Source organism: Lissotriton vulgaris, chromosome 7 (assembly GCF_964263255.1).
Source record: "Lissotriton vulgaris chromosome 7, aLisVul1.2, whole genome shotgun sequence".
Classification (NCBI taxonomy): domain Eukaryota; kingdom Metazoa; phylum Chordata; class Amphibia; order Caudata; family Salamandridae; genus Lissotriton; species Lissotriton vulgaris.
In genome coordinates, this window is record NC_141695.1 from 1,190,357,776 (window position 1) to 1,190,371,140 (window position 13,365).

Here is a 13,365-nt window from a genome sequence, read left to right on the forward strand (position 1 = left end):
ACATCAACGAACATGTAACACCAGTAGGAGGCAGGCTAAGTCATTTCTTCCGGGAGTGGAAGAAGATAACCACAGACAAATGGATACTCAATATCCTACGTTCGTATACTGCATACAACTGGAAAAAACACCACCAAACAAGAAACCAAAAAGGAAGGCGCAGTCAGGAAAGGAGCTAGAGCTACTTCAAAAGGAAGCGAAGGAACTCCTCCAAAAGGAGGCCATCAAACTAGTACCATACAGAGAAAGGAACAAGGGAGTGTACTCAACCTACTTCCTGGTACCAAAGGTGGACGAAACACTGAGACCTATCCTGGCCCTAAGGTTCCTAAACAAATACATAAAAACACACAAGTTCAAGATGACGTCCCTACAAGAGGTCATTCCTCAGATAAGGGACGGGAACTTCATGGCCACCATAGACCTCAAAGATGCCTACCTGCACATCCCAATGAACCGGCAGCACAAACATGTACAAAGATTTACCATCAACAAAGAACACTACGTGCTCACAGCCCTAGCCTTCGGACTAAAATCCGCGTCAAGGATCTTCACCAAGTCCCTCGCAGCAGTGGCAGCGCACCTAAGGAGGGAAGGGATCCACATATACCCTTACCTGGACGACTGGCTAATAAAGGCAAGTTCACAAAGGACATGCAAAGAACCCCTACGACACGTGACAAGTACACTGATGGACCTGGGATTCTCCATTCACTGGGGGAAATTCTCAATGGAACCAGAAAAAGTGAAGATCTTCCTAGGAGCACAGATCAACACCATACAGAGCAGGGTGTTCTCCAGCGACAAGAGAATACTGGCCCTGCTGAAGGAGACGCACCTCTACCAGAAGGGGTGAGCCCTGACAGTGAGGACAGCGAGCAAGATCATGGGCATGATGGCCTCCTGCATACATCTGGTCCCAAATGTACGGCTCCACATGAGACCAATCCAGGAATGGCTGCAAGAACAATGGTCACAAGTTACAGGAAGTTGGGAAGATCTAGTGGTTGTAACGCACGCAGTGCAGGAGGAGATATCGTGGTGGAACAAGGAGAACATAACCGAGGAAAAGCCTTTAACACCACCAACCCCAACGGTGACCATCACCACAGACGCATCCCAGGAGGGATGGGGAGCACACATGAGCAAGCTCCGGGTGAGGGGTCTGTGGACTCCAGCGGATGCGGTCAAACACATCAACTACCTGGAACTAAAGACAGTGTTCCTCGCCCTGAAGGCCTTTCAGAAAAGACTGTACAACTAGAGAGTGTTGATCCAGACAGACAACACAACGATGTTCTACATTAACAAGCAGGGAGAAACACAATCAGCCCCACTATCGAACCTAGCACAGGAGATATGGAGATGGGCCATCCCACTCAAAATAGACCTGCTAGCCATACACATACCAGGGAAGGACAATGTGGAAGCAGACTGACTCAGCAGAAAGACATCGGCATCCCACGAGTGGGAGCTCAATACACAGGAAATGCAAAGGCTATTCAGAAGATGGGGAACACAGACAATAGACCTATTTGCAACACACCAGAATGCAAAATGCCGAAACTTCGCATCCAGGCAACCAGGGGAAGGATCCCTGGGGAATAGCCTATGGATAAGCTAGGCGAAAGCATTAGGTTACGCTTTTCCCCCCGATACCACTGATACCCAGGGTACTCAACAAGTGCAGAACTAGCAACATGATGCTGATACTGGTGGCACCACAGTGGGCCAGGCAGACCTGGTACTCAAACATAATGGAAATGGCACAGGTCCATGCAAAACGGGGAGGTACTACACCCAGGGCCAGAGAGCCTAAGCCTAGCAACATGGCTCCTGAAGATATAGTTTGCACACCTAATATTACCTGAGAGCACACTGCGGGTGCTGCGAGAAGCAAGGAGACCTAGCAAACGAAGGTGCTATGTGGCAAAATGGAAGAGGTTCACACAATGGTGCATCAAGAAGAAATAACACAAGAAGATAAGGGAATCAACGGTGCTAAGATATCTCATGGACCTGCTGAAAGCAAAACTAAGTTCATCCTCGCTAAGAGTACACCTAGCAGCGATAGCCTACACAAGAGGAGAAACAGGGAAGAGCTTCTTTACATCACAGATAGTAAAGAGATTCCTGGAAGGGGCAAAGAGGCTCGCAACACCAAAGAGGATGCTGTCACCGGCATGGAACCTTAATTTAGTCCTAACAGAGCTCATGAAAGCGCCCTTTGAACCCATTCATAAGCCCTCCCTACAAATTCTGTCAATGAAAACAGCATTCCTGGTGGCAATCACCTTGCTGCGCAGGGTGAGCGAGCTACAGGCGCCAACGCTACAAGAACCCTACATCCAAATACACAATGATAGGGTGGTGATGAGAACTGACCCACACTTTATGCCAAAGGTGGTGTCAAGGTTCCACATCAACCAGACAGTACAAATACCAAGCTTCTTTCAGAAACCGACCACAAGCACAGAGTGAGCACTGCACACTGGACACTAGAAGAGCAGTAATGCACTACATAGAACTAAAAAGCACAGGAAAACAAAGCAGTTCTTTGTGTCCTACGCAAGCAGTTTACTGGGTAGACCAGTAACAAAGGGAACCATCGCACGATGGATCGTGCAAACTATACAATTCTGCCAAGAACTAGCAGAAGGGGCACGATCCCACTCTACCAGGAAAAAGGAAGCAACAATAGCCTTCCTGGCTAACACACCCATTCAAGACAAGCCTGGCGGCAACATGGGCTTCAGTGCACTCGTTCACTAAGCACTACTGTGTGGATATACAAATGAACAAGGAAGCACAAGTAGGACAGAAGATGCTTCAACATATATTCAACAACCAACGCTCCTCTTCCACTCAGCTGCCACAAACATAACAAACCGCTACAAAGTCTATGCACAGCATAGTGAATCCAGAAAGATTCACGCTGCAAAACGAATAGTTTCTTACCTGTCTGTGTAGTCTTGCAGCTTGAAGATCTTTCTGGATTTACTAGCAAACCCACCCACCTCCGCCAGAAAGATGAGGCAGGAGAAGAAGGTGGTAATACAAGGTCAATATATAAACAGACACCTTAAAGGACAAAGTAGGAAAAAATCACTTACTTGAAAAAAAAAGAAATAGAGAACATTGCCAAAGGATTCACAAACAGAACACAAAAACAAGAATAAAGAATCCGAAGATGGCGCCCAAGGGTGGGGCTTCCGCAGGAAGCGTGCCAACGTCACTGGAAGCACACCAAAAGGTGGGACATCGACGCCCACCTGGGCTACAAAAAAAAGAGAAAAGACTACAATTCCGGACCCAACCACTAGCCCGCGGAATAATGCACAGCATAGTGAATCCAGAAAGATCTTCAAGCTGCAAAACTACACTGACAGGTAAAAAAATATTCGATAGATATATATATATATGTATATGTATGTATGTGGCGTCCTGCGACTCCACGACCAACACTGGTGTTGAAAGCGCCGAGATGACGTCACGGAGACTACTTAGGGACCACCCAAGCCCGCTGACGTCCGTGCTTTCTTTTTCCGCGCCAGCAAGCGCAGATCCGGATTAAGCAAGTACCCTAATCACTTTTTGACTAGTATTTTTGAGACTTTTGTCTCCCCCTTTTTCTTCTGGTGCATGTAGGGGTGCCTGGCTTTAAATCTTGTTGGGCCTGCCGCCGTAATATGTCGGTGGCGGAACCCCACGGTGTTTGCCTCTACTGCCTGGAGACTCATCACGACTCCTGGGACTGTCGAGCCATGGCCCAAAGGCCTTGCGGGAGTGGCGCCGGAAGTTGCTGGAGGTCCGGCATTCCTCTCCCTGCCGCTCCAGGTCTAGGGGCCGTTCCTGAGACCACTCGCGGGACTGGAGCCGTCGCTCCTTGGGCTCCAAGTCTCGCCCTCTGATTCTTGTAAGCGATGTCATAAAGTCGAAGAAGCGTATTCGCTCTCCGACCTCCCCCGTCGCTCCTCGGAGGCGGTTGAGGGGTCTGGAGCCTGGGAGTCCCACGGTCTACCACCCCTACCTAGGTCCGTCGGCGACTCCCGAACAGGTGCAAGAGTTTTTTGCTGCCATGGAACGCCTTTTCAGGCCTCGGGCTCCCGCCACGCGGTCCTGTGTCCAGATCCTGTTGGCACGGCTGCTCCACCAGCGGTGCCAACCCCGGTGCCACAGGATCCTATGCAGTTTGCCCCGGCGCCACAAGGTGCAGCGTTGCCGGCCCCGGCGCCGCACTGGGTGCTGTTTATCCCACCTTTGCCCCGGTTCCAGGACCATTTTGTTCCGGCCTGGGATCTGCATTGGGAGGCGACTCCGGCCCTGCCGCCGCAACCGGCACCGACTTGGAAGGATCCGAGGATTTTCCTTGCCCGGCAGTGTTACTGCGAGCTATATTGGGTGGACGATCTGGAAGACGCTGGTGATCTGTCTCTTCTGACCCGGGGTTTGCCTCTCCCCCGCCTACGATGGAGGGCTGCGCTTACTACATAATGGTGCTCCGTCGGGCGGCTGAGGCCCTCAACCTCCCCTCGGTGGCCCTCAAAACCAACCTCCTCACAGAGGTGCTCCACACGGCGTCTACTTCGCCTGAGCCGTTGCTTCCCTTCAATGACGCCCTTACCAAAGTCTTCTTGGGCACTTGTTCGCAGCCGGCCACAGGGCCCCCAGTGGATAAAAACATCGCCAGACGCCACCGCCCGGCCCCTGGCGACACGTCCTTTCTGGCCATCCATCCCACGCCTGAGAGTCTGGTCATCTAGGCCTCGACGTCGCGGAGTGCCTTTCCTTCGGCTCTGCCGGACAAGGACTCTTAAGAAAGGAACAGTTTGGTAAGCGGTTGTTCTCTTCGGCCAGCTTGGGGCTGCGGTCGATGACCCCTGCCTGCTTGTTGGGCCGCTACTCTCACGCAGTGTGGGATTCCATTGCTCAGGTGTTGCCTCAGTGCCCTGAGGAGGTCCAGGCTGTCCTTTCGCAGGCGATTGCTGAAGGTAAGAATGCGGCTAAGTTCAACTATTCAGTGTGGTTTGGACACCGCTTGGCGATTTCTACAATGGTGGCGTTGCGATCCGTTGCCTGGTTGCGTTCGACTGGGTTCCCGCCCGATGTACTGAGCTCGCTCATGGATATGCACCCCTGCCTTTTTGGCGATAAGTGCGTTGGAGTGTATTAAGGACTCGTGGGTCACAGCCAAGTCCTTGGGTATTTCTGCAAAGAATCTGGCCACTCCTGGGTTTCGTTCCTTTCGTAGCCAGGACAGAGGCACCCAGGCACGCTCCTTCAGCAAGCTGGTGCAGAACCAGCCTCAGCGCGTCCGTGGTCGCGGCTTCCGCAAGAGCGGGTCTGGGAATCAGCGTGCGGGTCAGTCTACCTCAACCCCCACTGCTCCTACCTCCAAACCTCCCTAGTCCGAGCTTCGTGGCGCACTCTACACTGGTGGGTGGCAGGATCCGCCACCACCTCCCCTACTGGCGCGAGATCACATCGGACAAGTGAGTGCTGCGGTTAATCCGCAAGGGTTACTCCCTTCCCTTTCAGTCCTCCCCTCCAGCCATTCCACCTCGGTGCCACTGCATGTCGAGGGATCATTTAGTTCTTCTCCAATAGGAAGTCACGGCCCTCTTGGCCAAGGGGGCCATTAAGTGCGTTCCTGGACAGGAAGTAGCGAGTGGTTATTTCCATTACTCTCAGGTCCCCAAGAAGGACAAGGTGTGACTGCGCCCAATCTTGGACCTCCGGGATGTCAATCTCTTCCTCTATAAGGAGAATTTCAAAATGCTGACTCTGGCTCAGGTCCTGGCTTCCCCAGACCCTGGAGACTGGATGGTGGCGTTGGACTTGCAGGACGCTTATTTTCACATCTCCGTCCTGCCGGCCCACCGGCGTTACCTGTGCGGTTCATGGTGCGCCAGTAGCATTTTCAGTTTGCAGTGTTCTCTTTCGCACTTACCAGCGCCCCTCGGGTGTTCACGAAAATGATGGTGGTGGTCGCAGCTCATCTGTGCAGGTCTGGGGTGTCAGTCTTCCCCTACCTCGACGACTGGTTGTTGAAGGCGGGCTCGCCCCAAACAGTAGTCGACAACCTTCAGACTACGGCCGACCTCCTGCATCTGCTGGAGTTGTTCATCAACGGGCCGAAGTCGCACCCGAGTCCCTCTCAGAAGCTCCCCTTCATCGGAGCTGTTCTAGATTCTACGCTGTTTTGGGTCTATCCTCCCGAGCAGCGAGTCTGGGATATTCAGGCTGTGATTCCAATCTTTCGGCCTCTATCCCGGGTTTGTCACAATGACCCCCCGCCTCCTGGACCTCATGGCCTCCTGCATCCTGCTAGTGCAACATGCTAGATGGCATATGCGGGCTCTGCAGTGGGACCTGAAGTCCAATGGGCACAGCATCAGGGCAACAGGTCTGATCATGTCCAGATCTCGGAGGGCACTGCAAGACACTTGTAGTGGTGGCTAATGAATCGCGATTGGGTCAGTGGCAGATCCCTCTCCCTTCCCCAACCGGAGCACACAGTGGTGACGTACGCATCCCTCCTGGGATGGGGAGGCCACTTGGAAGAGGTGGAAATCCGAGGCCTCTAATCTCCGGCGGAGTCCTGTCTCCATATCAACCTTTTGGAGCTGCAGGCGATCCAACTTGCTCTGAAAGCATTCCTTCCCTCTGTCCGGGGAAGGGTGGTGCAGGTGTTTAGACAACACCACCGCCATGTGGTATTGCAACAAACGGGGCGGGGTGGGGTCCTGGACCCTTTGTCAAGAGGCACTGCGTCTCTGGACATGGCTGGAACATCAAGGCATTACCTTGGTGGTTCAACACCTGGCACGTTCTCTGAACACCAGGGCGGATGATCTCAGTCCCTGGTGCATGATAGATCAAGAATGGCATCTGAATTAGGACGTGGCTCAATGTCTTTCGGCAGTGGGGAGAGCCTTGGTTAGATCTATTCACCACAAACGAGAACGTGCAATGTCGTCAAATATGCGCGTTGGAATTTCCAAGGCTGCGCTCGCTCGGCAACACTTTTCGTCACGAGTGGAGCTGCGGTCTATTGTACGCCTTTCCGCCTATACCACTTCTGCCCAGAGTGCTGAAGATCAGGCACAACCGGGCCCAAGTTATCCTTGTGGCTCCGGATTGGGCACGAAGATACTGGTATCCCGAGCTACTCAGCATGGTGGTCGATCCCCCGAGCCGTCTGCCTCTTCGGGAGGATCTTCTGTCGCTGCAGCAGGGGACGGTCCTTCACCCGAACCTGTCCAGCCTCCACCTCCATGCATGGAGATTGACCGGCGACAGTTAACAGCTTTCGTCCTTCCTCCGCAAGTCTGTGATGTTATTTTGGTAGCCAGGCGTCCCTCCACTAAAATGGTATACGCCTGCAGGTGGAACAAATTTGTGGCATGGTGCACAGCAAAGGCTGTGGATCCCCTTTCGGCCCCTCATTCTGAGGTTCTTCTGTTTCTTCTATCTGTGGCCCAGCAGGGCTCTGCTCTGGGCACTCTCAAAAAGGTTATCTTTCAGCCATCTCCGCCTTTCTGAGGCTTCCAGATCAGCCTTCTCTTTTAAAGTCCCCGGTTGTTAACAGTTTCCTCAAGGGCATTACGCATACGTTTCCACCCGTGCCTTTCATAATGCCTCAGTGGAACTTGAATCTTGTCTTGACCGTTCTGATGTGCGCTTCCTTTGAGCCTCTTCATAACTGTCCCTTACGTCTTCTAACTCTCAAGACTGCTTTCCTGGTGGGAATCACCTCTGCCAGAGGGGTGAGTGAGCTCCAGGCTCTCTCTTTTAAACCTCCTTTCCTCTCTGTTCATCCGGTCAAAGTGTTTCTGAGGACCTGTCCTTCTTTCTTGCCTAAGGTTGTCACGCCCTTCCACATAAGGCAGACAATCACTTTGCCCACCTTCTTTCCGCCTCTGCATCCCTCTAGGGAGGAGGAGAGGCTCCACCGTCTGAACCCAAAACAGGCACTCGCTTTCTATCTGCAGCGTACACAACAGTTCCAGGTGGATGACCAGCTCTTTGTTGGATACATGGGCACCAAAAAAGGTCAGGCCGTGCACAAGCGGACCATCTCCCGGTGGGTTGTTCTGTGCATCAAAGCATGTTACTCCTTGGCTAAGAAGGAGCCTCCTCTGGGACTGCGTGCCCAATTCCACCAGGGCAACGGCAGCCACTACTGCCTAGGGATGCGGCGTTCCCTTGCAGGACATTTGTCAGGAAGCGACTTGGGCCTCGCTGCACACGTTTACCAAGCACTACTGCCTGGACAGTCTGGTCCAGAGGAACGGCTTCTTTGGCCGTTCTGTGCACCGTTACTTTCTGGTGTAATCTTGTTCAGACCCACCACCGGGGTTGGTATTGCTGGGGTATCTATTCTAAGGTAAGGAGTCCATCACTAACGTGTCTTTCAGATGCACAAGTTACTACTCGTGTAACGATATATCTGTAAGAGATATTAGTCAGTGATGGATTCCTTACCGCCCCACCCATCCTCCCCGTTCTGCGAACTGATTACTAGCGTTACAGTCATCCCTTTCAGGGCCCTAGTTTTTATGCACCAATGGTCAGTATCTTGCATGGCTCTGCGTTCCTGGTGCGGAAAGTCGTGTACAGAACTGATTTCAGCGCGCATTGGTGTCACCTAAGTAGTCTGTGACGTCTTCTCAGCGCTTGCGACGCCAGTGACAGACGCGGAGCCACAGAATGCCACCTACTGACGTGCAGGGGTACTGCTAAGCATAACTTTCCAGATCTGGTCTTACTCCTGGGGATTTTCTAAGGTAAGGAATCTATCACTAATTAATCTCTCTTGCAGATGTATCATTACACAAGTAGTAACTTCTGCATATATGTACACTTTTTTTTTCTTCTCATCAATGAAGCCTTCCCTACACCACAGGCTGAGCAATGCTGTGAAATTTTTCTTTGCACGCATACTCAAACAAAGCATGAAAACAATGAACATTTGAACTGTATTAATGCACAGTAGAAACCATAACCCTACAAAGAAGAAAGCTGGCATTGTCAGCTCATAGGCTGCATTGTAATTCCAGTAGTATAGAAAGCTGAAAAACTAACCCATAGCAACGCAAATAAACTGACACGGTGCCTTTAAGGCAGCCATGACCCCTAGCTTCCCATCATGCCTCAGGGGTGACTGTTAGGTCAGTTTTTTCCGGCTCCTTCAGTCAGGACAGTGGTTAGCCAGCTCTCACATTTTTGACTTAGTCAGAAATTATCTCCTGTTTTTTCATCAAAACCTTATTACTTCAAACTTTTTTACCTGTTGGAGTACTTTTTTGATATTTTGCAGGGAGTTCAGCATTTTTTCTCACTCGGAAATGCCTTCTGTTTGATTCTTGCCCTTCCTGTGTCAAAAAGAAGGCTAAATCAGACTTGCATCCTGTCTGTATTATTTGCGTTCCTGAATCTCATGTTCCTAAGACTTGCCAGCATTGTCATCCTTATCTAAACGTACTCTGAAGGACAGAGATAATTTGTCTCTATGGACTGGCTGAGAAAAGAAAATCTTCCTCTAGAGGCAGGTCTCCGGTGAGGCAGAGGAAGGGGAGCGCCAATTCTTCCTCCATAAGCAAGATTCCGATCTGCTGTCCATCGGCGTCAAATGCCTCCACCGGCAAAAGTAACGTCGACGGAAAGACCATCGACGGCGGGCTCGCCCTCGAAAGAACATCGGTTGTCAAAGAAGAAAGGTACGCCATCGTCTAACCCGCCGCCAGCCCGACAATCTGCGTCGAAGAGTCTATTTCCGTTGGTGCGGGATCTCCCAATGTCGAGACATCTCTCTTTGTCTGTACGGCGTTGAGACATCATTCTCCATCAGTACGGCGCTCGACATTGAGACGAACACCTAAGTTGCGGTCAACCAGGCGCCGTTTAACGTCGAGGCCCTAAACCTCCTTTGAAGTATTTGAGACTATGCTCAACGTCGAGGCAGCGATTCCCTACGTCGTCGACCTCAGACGTAGAGGCAAACTTCTAAGTTGGGCTCAACTTCGAACGTGATCTGTGAGGTCGAAGGGTTCGATGTCCAAAGGATTTCTCCGTCACCCTCTCCTCGTTTGACATCGAGTCGTGGTAATCTGAGGGAGATTTATCCTCCGGCGTCGAAACGTAAATTTGACTTGAAGCACCGGTCGACGTCGAGACAAAATCTGCTCAGTCTGCATCGGAAACAAGGTCCCCTTCAAAGGACTCATCAGTCCATGTAGCGCATAGACGCTAGACGTAGAGGCATTTATCATCGATGTCTCATCGTTCCTCAAGACACCGTTCCACTTCTGAAGACTTCTCAGAGCCTTCAGTTTCAGCAACAGATTCTCCACAAGTGATCTTGATGTCAAAGCTCATCTTCATTTCTAGAGCGGCAGGTACAGAAATCTCTGCAGATCACGGCTTCACCAGCACATAAATCTCCTTCTGTTCATCTTTCTCACAGGTGTAACGACCTACGGACTATTCAAGTCCTCTACATTGATCTCCTCTGGCACGGTTGGTGCTGTAGCAAGTCACTTCCACGTAGATCTTCTCTTAGTCATTGTAAAAGATGAAGATCTCCTTCTTGGACATCCTCCTCGATCCACTCCACCAAGAGGGATTATTCTCCTATTCTCATGGACAGTCCTCCTCCAGTGTCACCGGTCTCTGACATCAATACTTTCCATGATGTCCTTTGAATAGGAGTGCAAAAACTTAATATAGAGATGTCCACGCCTCAACCATCCACATCAGTTCTATTTGAAAGCCTAGACCTTTACTACCACTGGTGACTGGTCTCCTTCAACCAGCCATGGACATTTTTCTTACCCCAGCATCTATAACCGCTCCTGTGAGAATTCTAAAAAAAAAATACAAACCAGCTGAACAGGATCCCTTATTTCAAAGGTTAGACCCTCCACCGGATTCGGTGATTATTGCAGCAGTGAAGAAAACACATGCAGTCTCCTCTTCATCGTCAGTTCCTCCAGACAAGGAGTGAAGAGCCCAGGATTCTTGGGGTAGAAAAGCATGCAGTTCTGCAGCGGATTCTCTAAAAGTGTCTAGTGCTGCAGCACTGTTGGGCCGCTATGACAGATCATTGTGGGACTCAATACAACATTTTAAAGAAAAACTACCAAAATAAGATCGTCAGGACTCTGCAGAGATTCTCCAAAAAGGGGCATTAGTGGCCAAGAAGGGACATTAGTGGCCAATCAAATGATTAGCACAGCAGCTGATGGGGTCTCTAGCTGCGTCTTCATATTCGCATGGGATATGCGCAGAGAGATCTTCCTGGTTGCATCTCACAGCTTTAAAACCGGAAGCCAAGCAATACATCATAAATCTGCCTTTCTCTGGTAATTCTCTTTTGGGCTCCCACACCGACAAGGAGATGGCCAGGACGAAGACCTAGCTAGACCCCCTTAAAGCCGTAGTCTTGGAGAAGAAGAAAGCGTTCAAGCGGCAGTATAGGCCTTACTAACACAAAACCTACAATCAGAGATTTGAAACCTCTCAATTGTCCCAAAGGGAGTACCACCAATCCAAATCCCATTATCAATAAAGTAGACCCTCCAGAGGTAGAGGAGCACAACCATTTTCTACAACAGCCAAAAACACTGGCAAACAATGAGTTTCCACTTCCTCTGACACTTTTTATCCACTCCAGTGGGAGGAAGTATCTCCGGGCATGTAGAAGAGTGGCGCAGCATAACCAAAGATCAGTGGATGTTAAATATACTAAAGAATGGGTATGCACTAAGTTTCCGTGCACCCCCAAAGAACATTCCTCCAGTATAGACTAATCCTCACCCGCTAAAGTTGTTGCGTCAGGAGGTTTCTATTATTCTACAGAAATTGGCCATAGAAGAGGTTCCTCCACCATAATGTGGAAAAGGAGTATACTCCAGATACTTCCTAGTTCCAAAGAAGGATCAAAAGCAAAGTTGCAGGCCTATTCTAGATCTTCGCTCACTGAACAAGGTCATCCAGAAGGAAAATTGTATGTTGGCGCTTCATCAGATATACCCACATCTTCAGAAAGGGGATTGGACGTGTTCGATAGACCTCCAAGATGTGTACTTCCACATCCCAATTGCACCACAACACCGGAAGTTCCCGCACTTCATGTTGGGCGCCAAACATTATCAGTACAGAGTCCTCCCATTTGACCTGAAATCTGCACCACGAGTATTCTCAAAATGCATGGCAGAGGTGGCCGCAGCTTTACATCACCAAGGCCTGTTCGTATATCCCGATCTAGACGACTGGCTGCTAAAAGGTTAGTCTTCCCAAATGGTGAAGGACCACTACCAGATCTGCCTGAACTTACTGCATCGCTTGGGCCTTCATGTGTATATATGGAGAAATCGGTCCATCTGCTACCTCAAAAAATTCATTATCTAGGGGCCACCATGAACTCCAGCCCAGGAAAAGTGTTTCCTTCGGAGGGGAGACTGTTATCAAACAGGAATGTAATCTCCTCCTTCAAGTGCATAAACCATCAGTTCGACAAGTTGCATCACTTCTGGGGTCGATGGCATCTTGCATTTTTCTCATCCCCAACTCCAGGTTGAGAATGAGACCTCTACAGCAGGATTTGGAGGACAAATGGGACCAATCATCAGGACATTGGGAGGATCGGATTCTTCTTTCCTAATCTGCGCGAACGTCCATTCTCTGATGGACTCCTCTGAAAAATCTCCTAGTGGGAGTCTCCTTCCATCAACCTCTTCCAATGCAATACTTGATCTCTGATGCCTCACTTCAAGAATGGGGGGGGCACACATGGCTTGTCTTGAAACTCGGGGCAAGTGGTCGAGCAAAGAACAAACCTATCATATAAACATTCTGGAACTGTGGGCTGTTCATCTAGCTCTCAAAGCATTCCATCCATCAATTCAGTTCAAGTCAATATTAATACAAACTGACAACACAACCACCATGTATTACCTAAACAAACAGCATGGAAGTCCCTCACACCTACTGTCTCTGGAGTCGCAGGCGATTTGGCACTAGCTTTTGGTCAGACCTCTATTGATCACAGCAGTCCATCCGCCAGGAGAACAGAACTTGCAGGCGGACGCTGTAAGTAGACACTTCGAAGAGCAGCAAGACTGGGTGCTAAACGACAAAGTGGTTGTGGACATTTTTCATCAATGGGGTCATCCATCCATCAACCTCTTTGCAGACGAACTAAACAAAAATGCCATGCCTTGACGTCGATTTTACCGACCAGGATCGAGAGGGAATGCCCTTTAGTTCGACTCGTCCGGAACATTTGCGTACTCCTTTCCGCCCCTTCCTCTCATCCCGAAGGTGGTAACCAAGCTCATTTGATCCATGTTGAAAATTATC